The sequence below is a fragment of the Callionymus lyra genome, chromosome 16 (genome assembly GCF_982586985.1).
Source record: "Callionymus lyra chromosome 16, fCalLyr1.hap1.1, whole genome shotgun sequence".
Taxonomy (NCBI): domain Eukaryota; kingdom Metazoa; phylum Chordata; class Actinopteri; order Syngnathiformes; family Callionymidae; genus Callionymus; species Callionymus lyra.
In genome coordinates this window covers 23,780,289-23,793,720 of record NC_141833.1, presented here as the reverse complement: position 1 = coordinate 23,793,720, position 13,432 = coordinate 23,780,289, and positions in this window count along the sequence as shown.

The following is a 13,432-nucleotide window of genomic DNA, read 5'->3' as shown; positions in this document are numbered from 1 at the left end:
TAAATTAATACAAATAATACAATTCAATTGAAAACCTTGTTTATAAATGTTAAAAAATAAAATAATTCAAGTTTTCAAAATAAAAGTATTGAATTCAATGATTTAAAAGAAAATGATTAAATTCTTTAAAAACGATCAATATTTCCTGAAAAATATTTTAACTTTTTCTTTTTACGAAAAGACGAAATCTTTCATTCACAGGCGCCTCCACTTCCTGTCTGGTGGCAGCGCAGGATTCAAAATGGCCGACGGTCCTTCTGTCTCATTATGTCTAAATCAAAAATCTCTCGTGAGTTCGTTCGCTCAGGGTCGTCTCTCTCCGGCCTGTGATTGGTCGGGAGGTCGTTAGTGGAGGTGCAGGTGACGAGCGACTCGCACCTGTCATGTGACCTGTCATGTGACCTGTCATGTGACTCGTCATGTTCCTGAAGATAATTGGCTCAAAGATCTGAATCTTTTCCTCCAGGTTTGAAGTTCAAGACGATTCATTATGAGCGACTCGTCCTTGATCTTCCCTCACGCTGTCCAGCTGTCAATCAATCACAGGCCGAGTGTGAGTCTGACGAGGTTTAGAAATACACTTGCAAACACACAAAAAACACAAATTATCTATCATTTGCAAACACACACAAAAAAACAAATGAACTAAACACTTGCAACTACACAAAAACACAAACGAAAAAAACACTTGGAAACACACACAAAAAACATGAACTCAACACTAGGAATTACACGCAAATGAACACACACCAACACAAATAAAGTTAACACTTGCAAACACACCCAAAAAACAAATGAACTCACAACTTGAAAAGACACATTTAAGTAAAAGTAAAGGTAATACTTGCAAACACACACAATAAATAATAAAACTAAACACTTGGAAACAAAAAAATGTACTGAAAACTTGCAAACACAAATAGAAACACAAATTAACTCAACACTAGCAACTACACAAAAACACAAACAAACAAAACACTTGGAAACATACACAAAAAACATTACCTCAACACTAGAAATTACACACAAATAAACTTAACACTTGAAAAGACACACATTAAAGTAAAGTAAAGTTAAGATAATACTTGCAAACACACACAATAATAAATGTACTAAACACTTAACACAAAAAGACTAAACACTAAACACAAGACACAAATTGATCTCTTGCAAACACAAATTAACATGACACTTGCAAACACACAAAAACACAAAAGAATTAAACACTTTCAAACAAACACAAAAACAAATCAACTTGACACTTGAAAACAAACATAAACACAAATGAACTAAACACTTGTAAAAACAAACACACAAGCGAACTTCACAACAGTCACGATATGTTCACATGATTGTTCGCTTCAACTCTTCTTCGTCTACTGTGTGATGAACTCAGTGCTGCCTCCTGCTGGTGGACGGAGCTCATTACATGTTTCAAAGAGGTAAGGATCATGAAAATGTTCATCTGTCGTTCATTTACTCGTCTTTTAATCACGTGTTTCGTTCCAGGTGTGAGGACAGGAGGCGACCTCTGACCTCAGGTGACCCCCCCGACATGAAGGCGTGGCGAGAGGCGAGCGGAGCGAGGGAGGACCCGAGGATGGGGCGATCAATCTTGTTCTGATCATGTTTCTGTGGCTCGCTCTCTCTCTCAGGGTGATTAATCAATCCCAGAGCGACGCATCGATCGGCGTCGCGCCGCCGCTGATATGTTTACGCTCCTCGATTGTGTTTGTCACTACGACGCTCGCCGCCGCTCCGTCTCCCGCGGCCGCGTCTGACACTTCGCCCTCGGAGGCGTCGCCGCGTCATCGATCACATCTGCAGGATCAATAGATCCCGAGTCTAATCCCTTTGTTCTCGTCCAGGAGTTGGATCACGACTTTCTGCTATACTCCACCTGTCAATCATCCTTCTCACCTTCTACATCCTCCACCTGTCAATCATCCTTCTCACCTTCTACATCCTCCACCTGTCAATCATCTCATCCTCAGCTTCTACATACTCCACCTGTCAATCATCCTTCTCACCTTCAACATCCTCCACCTGTCAATCATCCTTCTCACCTTCTACATCCTCCACCTGTCAATCATCTCATCCTCAGCTTCTACATCCTCCACCTGTCAATCATCCTTCACACCTTCTACATCCTCCACCTGTCAATCATCCTTCTCACCTTCAACATCCTCCACCTGTCAATCATCTCATCCTCAGCTTCTACATACTCCACCTGTCAATCATCCTTCACACCTTCTACATCCTCCACCTGTCAATCACCCTTCTCACCTTCTACATCCTCCACCTGTCAATCATCTCATCCTCAGCTTCTACATCCTCCACCTGTCAATCATCCTTCTCACCTTCTACATCCTCCACCTGTCAATCATCCTTCTCACCTTCTACATCCTCCACCTGTCAATCATCTCATCCTCAGCTTCTACATCCTCCACCTGTCAATCATCCTTCTCACCTTCTACATCCTCCACCTGTCAATCATCTCATCCTCAGCTTCTACATCCTCCACCTGTCAATCATCCTTCTCACCTTCTACATACTCCACCTGTCAATCATCCTTCACACCTTCTACATACTCCACCTGTCAATCATCCTTCACACCTTCTACATCCTCCACCTGTCAATCATCCTTCTCACCTTCTACATCCTCCACCTGTCAATCATCTCATCCTCAGCTTCTACATCCTCCACCTGTCAATCATCCTTCTCACCTTCTACATCCTCCACCTGTCAATCATCTCATCCTCAGCTTCTACATCCTCCACCTGTCAATCATCCTTCTCACCTTCTACATCCTCCACCTGTCAATTATCTCATCCTTCTCACCTTCTAATTCTCCACCTGTCAATCATCTCATCCTTATCACCTTCTATATTCTCCAGCTGTCAATCATCTCATCCTTCTCACTTCACATTCTCCACCTGTCAATCATCTCATCCTCAGCTTCTACATCCTCCACCTGTCAATCATCTCATCCTTCTCACCTTCTATATTCTCCAGCTGTCAATCATCTCATCCTTCTCACTTCACATTCTCCACCTGTCAATCATCTCATCCTCAGCTTCTACATCCTCCACCTGTCAATCATCTCATCCTCAGCTTCTACATCCTCCACCTGTCAATCATCTCATCCTTCTCACTTCTACATCCTCCACCTGTCAATCATCTCATCCTTCTCACTTCTACATCCTCCACCTGTCAATCATCCTTCTCACCTTCTACATTCTCCACCTGTCAATCATCTCATCCTTCTCACTTCTACATTCTCCACCTGTCAATCATCTCATCCTTCACACCTTCTAAATCCTCCACCTGTCAATCATCTCATCCTTCACACCTTCTACATCCTCCACCTGTCAATCATCTCATCCTTCTCACCTTCTACATTCTCCACCTGTCAATCATCTCATCCTTCTCACTTCTACATCCTCCACCTGTCAATCATCTCATCCTTCTCACTTCTACATTCTCCACCTGTCAATCATCTCATCCTTCTCACTTCTACATTCTCCACCTGTCAATCATCTCATCCTTCTCACTTCTACTACATATTTTTATATTGAATTAAAATGCTACAAATTAAGAAATATAAAATGTAGAACATCTATTTATTTATTTTTGTAATCAGAACATGAAACGTGTAAAAATATATATATATATTTTCAAACTATTTGATTAATAAAATATTTATAAATGTCAAACGTTCAATAAAGAACTGATTTAATTCAAATCTAAACAATTCTAAATAAACAACAACATTGTTGAATTCATTCAACATTGTGATGAAACTTTATATAATAGGACTTCATTGTTTCCAAGCCCACCTTGCTCTCGCCCCGGATGACTGGGACGCAGGAGCAGCTTCTCGTGGGCGTCAGCGACACCTTCTGTGGCCCCTGCTGGGCCCCCGTGGAGCCTCTCCTGCGACCTTTAGACGAACAAACGCTTCATGAAGACGAGTTGATCACAAACTGTGTAGAAATATATATTTATCACGGATTCAATTAATTAAGCTAGAACTAGAACTAGAGCTAGAACTAGAGCTAGAGCTAGAGCTAGAACTAGAACTAGAGCTAGAGCTAGAGCTAGAGCTAGAACTAGAGCTAGAGCTAGAGCTAGAACTAGAGCTAGAGCTAGAACTAGAGCTAGAGCTAGAACAAGAGCTAGAGCTAGAGCTAGAGCTAGAACTAGAGCTAGAGCTAGAGCTAGAGCTAGAACAAGAGCTAGGGCTAGAACAAGAGCTAGAACAAGAGCTAGAGCTAGAGATAGAGCTAGAGCTAGAACTAGAACTAGAGCTAGAGCTAGAGCTAGAACTAGAACTAGAGCTAGAACTAGAGCTAGAGCTAGAGTTAGAGTTAGAACTAGAGCTAGAACTAGAGCTAGAGCTAGAACTAGAGCTAGAACTAGAGCTAGAACTAGAACTAGAACTAGAGCTAGAACTAGAGCTAGAGCTAGAGCTAGAGCTAGAACTAGAGCTAGAGCTAGAGCTAGAACTAGAGCTAGAGCTAGAGCTAGAACTAGAGCTAGAGCTAGAACTAGAGCTAGAGCTAGAACAAGAGCTAGAGCTAGAGCTAGAGCTAGAACTAGAGCTAGAGCTAGAGCTAGAACAAGAGCTAGGGCTAGAACAAGAGCTAGAACAAGAGCTAGAGCTAGAGATAGAGCTAGAGCTAGAACTAGAACTAGAGCTAGAGCTAGAGCTAGAACTAGAACTAGAGCTAGAACTAGAGCTAGAGCTAGAGTTAGAGTTAGAACTAGAGCTAGAACTAGAGCTAGAGCTAGAACTAGAGCTAGAACTAGAGCTAGAACTAGAACTAGAACTAGAGCTAGAACTAGAGCTAGAGCTAGAGCTAGAACTAGAACTAGAACTACAGCTAGAGCTAGAACTAGAGCTAGAGCTAGAACTAGAACTAGAGCTAGAGCTAGAACTAGAACTAGAGCTAGAGCAAGAACAAGAGCTAGAGCTAGAGCTAGAGCAAGAGCTAGAGCTAGAACAAGAGCTAGGGCTAGAACAAGAGCTAGAGCTAGAGCTAGAACTAGAGCTAGAGTTAGAGTTAGAACTAGAGCTAGAACTAGAGCTAGAGCTAGAGCTAGAACTAGAGCTAGAGCTAGAACAAGAGCTACAACTAGAACAAGAGCTAGAGCTAGAGCTAGAACAAGATATAGAGCTAGAGCTAGAACAAGAGCTAGAGCTAGAGCTAGAACAAGAGCTAGAGCTAGAGCTAGAACAAGAGCTGGAGCTAGAGCTAGAACTAGAGCTAGAGCTAGAACTAGAACAAGAGCTAGAACTAGAGCTAGAGCTAGAACAAGAGCTAGAGCTAGAACTAGAACAAGAGCTGGAGCTAGAGCTAGAACTAGAGCTAGAACAAGAGCTAGAGCTAGAGCTAGAGCAAGAGCTAGAGCTAGAACAAGAGCTAGAACAAGAGCTAGAACAAGAGCTAGAGCTAGAGCTAGAACAAGAGCTAGAGCTAGAGCTAGAACAAGAGCTGGAGCTAGAGCTAGAACTACAGCTAGAACAAGAGCTAGAGCTAGAGCAAGAGCTAGAGCTAGAACAAGAGCTAGAACAAGAGCTAGAACAAGAGCTAGAGCTAGAGCTAGAACAAGAGCTAGAACAAGAGCTAGAGCAAGAGCTAGAGCTAGAACAAGAGCTAGAACAAGAGCTAGAGCAAGAGCTAGAGCTAGAGCTAGAGCTAGAGCTAGAACAAGAGCTAGACCTAGAGCTAGAACAAGAGCTAGAGCTAGAGCTAGAGCAAGAGCTAGAGCAAGAGCTAGAGCTAGAGCTAGAGCAAGAGCAAGAGCTAGAGCTAGAACTAGCATCAGCTAACAAACAAACATGGAGTTTATTAGCAGCTTACATGAAGAAAACTTTATTAAACACAACCTTGTTTAGTTAATTTCCTGTTTCTTCAAACTTATTCTGATTCACTGACTTGAAAATCTTTGTGCAAATAAATGAGTTAAAATAGGAAAGTGAGTAAGTAAGTGAAAAAAGAAACCCTGTAGCAAACTAGTGCTAGCATCGGCTAACAAACTAACACAGATCCCACTTACTAACTTTATAACAATTTCAATAAAGTTTTACCTTACCTTACCTTACCTTATATTTATAGTACACATGAACCTTAAAATATTTATAATCTTTGGAATTTTTCTGATCATTTCTCTTTTATTATTATTATTATTATTAAGTTATACTGTCAAAGGAATATTTGAACTTAAACTTAAACTTCAATTTCACATGAAGGTTAGTTTCTTTCTGCAAACACACACACATATTCACAGCTTTTGTTCATCTTTGTGTTGAAATTTAACTCCCGGCCTCTAGATGGCAGCAGTCATTACGTCCTCCTAAATCCTGGCGACTGAGGACAAGAGGATACAGTCGACTCCAGCAGCTTTTAAAAGGTGATGTTTGGACATATTTTGTCTTTCACTTCTAGCGCTACCGTAAGCTAACGTAAGCTAATGTTAGCTAACGTTAGCTAGTGTTGGCTAATGTTAGCTAGTGTTGGCTAATGTTAGCGAGCGTTGGCTAATGTTAGCGAGCGAACTATTGTAATTCAGTTCAGTTCTCCGGATGTTTTCCGTTGCTGTCAGTCTCGCGCCTGATTATCCTCGCGAGTCACGCGTCCGTCACGTCGTCGACATGTAAACGAGTCGTTGGAGTCGAACTCATGTTTCATTCACGGACAGACGCGTGTCCAGATGTCAGACGTCGTCCTGACGGACCAATCACGGCGCAGCTGTCAGAGGCATCAGAGTTCGGATCCATCACTCGCTCGTTCTCCGACAGATTTTGGGTTTTTTTTCGACGCGAGTTGAGTCACGAAACAAAAGCGCCAAGTGAGGGATGTTGAGTCATCGCAGTATGTTCTCTACTTTCCTGCTTCTGTCTCCACAGAACACGTGCTTCGTGAAGACAAACGTCTGTTGGCGTCTATGGAGGCTCATGAGGGACAAAACTCAAAGACAATAATCGTTAAAAAAAAATTCCTTTTGACGCAAACTTATGATCAAACTGTGTTTTTATTCATTTTGTCGCTTGTTCGTCTCCATAGATCCACAGGTTTGATCTGGAAATATCAAGAACATGATTTGAAAAGGTAAGAAAGTGTTTTTATGATTTGAAAATAAGTTTTGTCACAGAGGGTCAACGTGACCCGGTTGTGTTACTGTTGTCGTGCTTGTGTTTTTGTAATTGTTTTGAGTTCAGGTGTGTTTTCTGTGGTTCTTAAGGCTCAACTACTTTAGAGAAATATTCATTTAATTTAAGTAAAAGAGCATTGCTGTGTCTCAAATCGCATTAGTATACTAGAACTTAGTGTGCATCAGGATAGTGTACTAACTAGTAACTAATCCTCCACAGATAGTATGTCTCAAATCAAATTCTGCTGCTACACACTAACAGGAAATGACGCGACAGCTTCTTCTTCTACTACTATTTAACGATGGTTGCAACCAGCTGTTTGAACGCTATCGCCACCTGCTGGCAGCACGTTTTGCAAGTTTAGAAGAAGAAATAAAGAAAAAATATGAGAATCGAAATATTCACGAGATATTTAAGCTGGTATCAGCAGCGAAGACGTGTTTATCCTTCTACTGCTGCTGAAAATACACCTGTAAGTATATGAATATAAATGAATATATATATATATATATATATATATGATGTAACTTCCGTTTAAAACGTCACTAAGATGGAGCTGTTTAGAGTGGTTAGTGTCCATCGAACCATACTCAGTTTTGTGGGAGCACTAAATTTCACATACTAAGAATTGAGACGCACTTACGCACTAAAAATACTAACTTTGAGTACACTAGCATGCGATTTGAGACACAGCACAGATTTCCAGCGAAGCAGCTTCACTTCCTGGTTAGAATCATGATGTCACTTCCTTGTTAGACTCATGATGTCACTTCCTGGTTAGAATCATGATGTCACTTCCTTGTAAGACTCATGATGTCACTTCCTGGTTAGAATCATGATGTCACTTCCTGGTTAGAATCATGATGTCACTTCCTTGTTAGACTCATGATGTCACTTCCTGGCTAGAATCATGATGTCACTTCCTGGCTAGAATCATGATGTCACTTCCTGGTTAGAATCATGATGTCACTTCCTGGTTAGAATCATGATGTCACTTCCTGGTTAGAATCATGATGTCACTTCCTGGTTAGAATCATGATGTCACTTCCTGGTTAGAATCATGATGTCACTTCCTTGTTAGACTCATGATGTCGCTTCCTGGCTAGAATCATGATGTCACTTCCTGGTTAGAATCATGATGTCACTTCCTTGTTAGACTCATGATGTCACGTCCTGGCTAGAATCATGATGTCACTTCCTGGTTAGAATCATGATGTCACTTCCTGGTTAGAATCATGATGTCACTTCCTGGTTAAAATCACTTCCTGGTTAGAATCATGATGTCACTTCCTGGTTAGAATCATCATGTCACTTCCTGGCTAGAATCATGATGTCACTTCCTGGCTAGAATCATGATGTCACTTCCTTGTTAGAATCATGATGTCACTTCCTGGTTAGAATCATGATGTCACTTCCTGGTTAGAATCATGATGTCACTTCCTGGTTAGAATCATGATGTCACTTCCTGGTTAGAATCATGATGTCACTTCCTTGTTAGACTCATGATGTCACTTCCTGGCTAGAATCATGATGTCACTTCCTTGTTAGACTCATGATGTCACTTCCTGGCTAGAATCATGATGTCACTTCCTGGTTAGAATCATGATGTCACTCCCTTGTTAGACTCATGATGTCACTTCCTGGCTAGAATCATGATGTCACTTCCTTGTTAGACTCATGATGTCACTTCCTGGCTAGAATCATGATGTCACTTCCTGGTTAGAATCATGATGTCACTCCCTTGTTAGACTCATGATGTCACTTCCTGGCTAGAATCATGATGTCACTTCCTGGTTAGAATCATGATGTCATTTCCTGGTGGGAATCATGATGTCACTTCCTGGTTAGAATCATGATGTCACTTCCTGGTTTGAATCATGATGTCACTTCCTGGTTAGAATCATGATGTCACTTCCTGGTTAGAATCATGATATCACTTCCTGGTTAGAATCATGATGTCACTTCCTGGCTAGAATCACGATGTCACTTCCTGGTTAGAATCACGATGTCACTTCCTGGTTTGAATCATGATGTCACTTCCTGGTTAGAATCATGATGTCACTTCCTGGTTTGAATCATGATGTCACTTCCTGGTTAGATCATGATGTCACTTCCTGGTTAGAATCACGATGTCACTTCCTGGCTAGAATCACGATGCCACTTCCTGGCTAGAATCATGATGTCACTTCCTGGTTTGAATCATGATGTCACTCCGGAACTGAAGCTAAACTTAGCTTAGCCCGTGGCTAACGATGCTAGCTGCTGTTTTTCTGCAGTGAATTTTTGGTGAACATTGACGATAAGAAACGAAACTTGGAAAACATGAAATGTTTTGTTAAATCAAGTATATTTTGTGAGGAAATAAAAACGATATAAACATAGATCTAAGTCTGAAGGTTCGTGTGAATGAAGGTCGTGTTTTATTTCACGTGAATTGAATGATTAAGAAGAAGTTTTTCAGAAAAGACTCAAAAGAAACACGTGTTAAATCACTTGTTGAAGCGACAAAAGCTCCGACTGGATGTTTTTCTCTAAAAAGCTGCGACTTGTTGAAATAATCACAGCGTTGATGTCGAGACACTTAGACGAACACGAGAGTTTGTCCTCGAACCTGAAAGAATCTTTTATTTCTCTTCCACTGAAGCACAAAGAAGGAAGAGGCCAAAACATTACGACCAGCGACAACAGCTGTTAATGGCAAGAAACGAAAGTAAACATTGAAAACATTTATGAAGACAAAATATCAACAGAAACAAATGGAAAATGATGAAAAGATAATAAAAAATGCATTAATATTTATTTTTATTTACACAAAACAAACTGTCAAAAACGGAAAAGTTCATAATAATTGTTGGTAAAAGTAGAATAATTTAATTTAGTTTAATTTAATTTATATAAAGATATAAATAAATAAAACAGTAAAATTGAAATTAATAACAGTGATAATTATTTTAGAGCAAAATAAATAAAACTGTAGATTCATTTTAAAACATTAGTTTAAATATAATCATTTAGTATAAATATTTCTTTAAAATATCACTTAAATATTTCCTAGATTTATAAATAAATGATTTATTCAAACACAGTATTGAAAAATGAATCAATATTTATATTATTTTTGCTGTGAAACTGAAAGTTGATCCAACTTATGTATAAAAATAATAAAAATATATATTTTCCTCGTCTTGTTGTTTATTGTTTCTCAAGTTAACTTTTTACTATTTAACTTGTTTTTTTTATTTCCATATTTTCCTAAACATATATTTAAATAAATACAGGGATAGATGTATTTAAAAAAAATAAAAAACAACCACAATAATACAAATATATAAACATATTTATTGTTCATACAATAATATATATTTTATTATTGATTTTTAATTAAAAATCATAGGTTGGATCAGACTTTGAAGCAGAAAAAGCAAACGATGGCAGATCAACCCGACGAGGATGAAGTCATGAAGTCCATCAATGATGTTAACATAAGTTGCATCAACTTTCAGCTGCAGGACTGTTTGGACTCGAGTCTTCATTCAGAACCAGAACCAGACTCTGGTCCTCAGCAGGAATCAAAGCTTCATCACTCAACGTTCACAAACAAAACTTTAATCTCAGGAATCGATCTCAGGTCTGAGGAGCAGGAGACGGTGGGAGAATCCTGCTGCCATGGTTGATGAAGATCCTGATGAAGATCCAGCTGAAGAGCCTGATGAAGATCCTGCTGTGATGGTTGATGAAGATCCTGATGAAGATCCTGCTGTGATGGTTGATGAAGATCCTGATGAAGATCCTGCTTTGATGGTTGATGAAGATCCTGATGAAGATCCTGATTAAGATCCTGATGAAGATCCTGCTGTCATGGTTGATGAAGATCCTGGTGAAGATCCTGATGAAGATCCTGCTGTGATTGTTGATGAAGATCCTGATGAAGATCCTGATTAAGATCCTGATGAAGATCCTGATGAAGATCCTGATGAAGATCCTGATGAAGATCCTGCTGTCATGGTTGATGAAGATCCTGATGAAGATCCAGCTGAAGTGCCTGATGAAGATCCTGATGAAGATCCTGATGAAGATCCTGCTGAGATGGTTGATGAAGATCCTGATGAAGATCCTGCTGTCATGGTTGATGAAGATCCTGATGAAGATCCTGTGATGGTTGATGAAGATCCTGATGAAGATCCGGCTGTGATGGTGGATGAAGATCCTGATGAAGATCCTGATGAAGATCCTGATGATGATCCTGATGAAGATCCTGATGAAGATCCTGCTGTGATGGTTGATGAAGATCCTGATGAAGATCCTGATGAAGATCCTGCTTTGATGGTTGATGAAGATCCTGCTGTGATGGTTGATGAAGATCCTGATGAAGATCCTGATGAAGATCCTGCTGTCATGGTTGATGAAGATCCTGATGAAGATCCTGATGAAGATCCTGATTAAGATCCTGATGAAGATCCTGCTGTCATGGTTGATGAAGATCCTGATGAAGATCCTGATGAAGATCCTGCTGTCATGGTTGATGAAGATCCTGCTGTCATGGTTGATGAAGATCCTGATGAAGATCCCGATGAAGATCCTGCTGTCATGGTTGATGAAGATCCTGATGAAGATCCTGCTGTCATGGTTGATGAAGATCCTGATGAAGATCCTGCTGTCATGGTTGATGAAGATCCTGATGAAGATCCTGATTAAGATCCTGATGAAGATCCTGATGAAGATCCTGCTGTCATGGTTGATGAAGATCCTGTGATGGTTGATGAAGATCCTGATTAAGATCCTGATGGAGATCCTGATGAAGATCCTGATGAAGATCCTGCTGTCATGGTTGATGAAGATCCTGTGATGGTTGATGAAGATCCTGATGAAGATCCTGATTAAGATCCTGATGGAGATCCTGATGAAGATCCTGCTGTCATGGTTGATGAAGATCCTGTGATGGTTGATGAAGATCCTGATGAAGATCCTGATTAAGATCCTGATGGAGATCCTGATGAAGATCCTGATGAAGATCCTGATGGAGATCCTGATGAAGATCCTGATGAAGATCCTGATGAAGATCCTGCTGTCATGGTTTATGAAGATCCTGTGATGGTTGATGAAGATCCTGTGATGGTTGATGAAGATCCTGATGAAGATCCTGATTAAGATCCTGATGGAGATCCTGATGAAGATCCTGCTGTCATGGTTGATGAAGATCCTGTGATGGTTGATGAAGATCCTGATGAAGATCCTGATTAAGATCCTGATGGAGATCCTGATGAAGATCTTGATGAAGATCCTGATGGAGATCCTGATGAAGATCCTGATGAAGATCCTGATGAAGATCCTGCTGTCATGGTTGATGAAGATCCTGTGATGGTTGATGAAGATCGTGATTAAGATCCTGATGGAGATCCTGATGAAGATCCTGATGAAGATCCTGGTGGAGATCCTGATGAAGATCCTGATGAAGATCCTGCTGTCATGGTTTATGAAGATCCTGTGATGGTTGATGAAGATCCTGTGATGGTTGATGAAGATCCTGATGAAGATCCTGATTAAGATCCTGATGGAGATCCTGATGAAGATCCTGCTGTCATGGTTGATGAAGATCCTGTGATGGTTGATGAAGATCCTGATTAAGATCCTGATTAAGATCCTGATGGAGATCCTGATGAAGATCCTGATGAAGATCCTGATGGAGATCCTGATGAAGATCCTGATGAAGATCCTGATGAAGATCCTGCTGTCATGGTTGATGAAGATCCTGTGATGGTTGATGAAGATCGTGATAAAGATCCTGATGAAGATCCTGCACTTGTCACGTCCTCCATGATGACGTTTCATCGTAACGTTGACGAGTTCCTTAGATAATGAATGAATTTCAAAATAAAATGACAGATTTGATGAAGTTTCTTTTATTCTTTTCACGTTGATTTGTCGCAGCAACAAAAACAGATTAAACACAAACACACATTATTTTAAAACACACACAAGTTCAAAAAATATACGTATATATAAAAGTAATAAACACAAGTACGTGTACACACAACACAGAAGTACAGAACTATACGAACAAATAAAAAGGTCTAAAATACTTGTTGTTCTTGATGAAAGCAGGAAGAAAAAAAGTATAAAAAGTATTTTATTGTTTAGTCTCATTATTAACTTCAAAGGCGACTTCAGTACAACAGAAAAAAACTCTTAAACCTCTGATGTCATCAAAACGTGATGATGTCACACTCATTTTTATTGCTATTCTTTTTAAGTTCATGTTCTTAATAAACCAGT